At 38.0% G+C, this 1586-nt stretch overlaps 1 protein-coding gene across 2 annotated transcripts in view; it reads right to left on the bottom strand.

Annotated features, from left to right (window-relative positions):
- LOC106874239 (uncharacterized) overlaps window positions 1-1246 on the bottom strand; it is a 37884-nt gene extending 36638 nt beyond the window's left edge. Inside the window, exon 1 of one of the 2 annotated variants that reach the window (XR_008264197.1) lies at window positions 604-1246. The gene's annotated coding sequence lies outside the window, so the exon portion shown is untranslated. The remainder of the gene's footprint in view (window positions 1-603) is intronic. The other variant, XM_052968155.1, reaches the window with a different exon arrangement.
- Window positions 1247-1586: the final 340 nt, after the last annotated feature.

Raw genomic sequence — 1586 nt, 5'->3', positions numbered from 1 at the left:
CACACACACACACACACACACACACACACACACACACACACACACACACACACACATAATGTATGTATATGCACATATAATGTGCATGTATACTAATAAAACGATCATGAAATTAGCATTGGCTTATCTCACTCTGTCTCGCAGAACCCCTCGGAACCTTTTGCGGAACCCCGGTTGAGAAATGTTGCCCTAGACCTTCAGTACAGGAAATCGAAATTAGTCTTTGCATTGTGGGTAAATGTAAATAATATCATTAACTGGATTTGAATATACCATGAAATAAATCTGCTCATTAAATACGGTTTACTAGCAAATACTTTCAATATGATAACTGCTAGTTAAATAATTTAACGTCATATTTAAACTAATATATAACCAACAAAAGTAATAAATAAATAGTTTCATTTTGTTAATGTGAACGTAAATTGAAGTAAGTAAATAATTACTGAATGTACAGATGAAATCAATAACAATAACCAAAAACAAACACAAATCAAAACAAACACATAGATGCCATCGTGAAATACAGTTTACACTATTGTCAAATACGTTTAAAACAATAGAAGCGCTTAAATAATTGTATTATGAATGAAAGTACTTAACTTGGATTGTTTTCTGTTGTCCCTTAATCCACGTGTGTCAACATGTAATTTTTTAATTTCCGTTAAAACATTATATCATTTTATAGAGATAATCTTTCTGTAGTCAAATATAGCACAGGACATTTCATACTACGATGTTTCTACGTTCAACGACAGCGCTACACTTTGTATGAGCGTGTGTGTGTGTGGGCGTATGAATGTGCATGTACCTAAGTGCGTGTGTGTTTCTGCGTTAGGTATGTTACTCAAACTACACAAATCTACACATACATATACGTATGTGACGACTGACATGCGTGAATGTATAAATGTGTGTGTCTCTCTTACTATATAGTATTACACCCCATGACTGTCAAAAAGTCATTTTTTCATTTCGATTATAACAATATAGCATTTCATACACATATCTTTCTATAGTCAATTATAGCATAAGACATTTTAAATGAGTGTGTGAGTGTCTGTGTTATTAAACGTACACGTGGAAGCGCGGTGGCCCAGTGGTTGGGGCGGCGGACTCGCGGTCATGGGATCACGGTTTCGATTCCCAGGCCGAGCGTTGTGAGTGTTTATTGAGCGAAAGCACCTAAGGCTCCACGAGGCTCCGGCAGGGGATGGTGGCGAACCCTACTGTACTCTTTCACTACAACTTTCTCTCACTCTTTCTTCCTGTTTCTCACTCTTGCTTCCTGTTTCTGTTGTGCCTGTAATTCAAAGGGTCAACCTTGTCACACTGTGTCACGCTGAATATCCCCGAGAACTACGTTAGAGGTACACGTGTCTGTGGAGCTGTGGAGTGCTCAGCCACTTGCACGTTAATTTCACGAGCAGGCTGTTGCGTTAATCGGAACAACTGGAACCCTCGACGTCGTAAGCGACGGAGTGCCAACATATATACACCAACATATATTAAACACACACATATATATAAATATGTGACTAAAACAGCTGAGGTGAAACTCTTGACAAAAACAATTAGGTGGAAGG

Source organism: Octopus bimaculoides, chromosome 1, assembly GCF_001194135.2.
Source record: "Octopus bimaculoides isolate UCB-OBI-ISO-001 chromosome 1, ASM119413v2, whole genome shotgun sequence".
Taxonomy (NCBI): domain Eukaryota; kingdom Metazoa; phylum Mollusca; class Cephalopoda; order Octopoda; family Octopodidae; genus Octopus; species Octopus bimaculoides.
The sequence above is the reverse complement of the archived record's forward strand: the minus strand, read 5'-3'. Positions and strand labels throughout refer to the sequence as shown.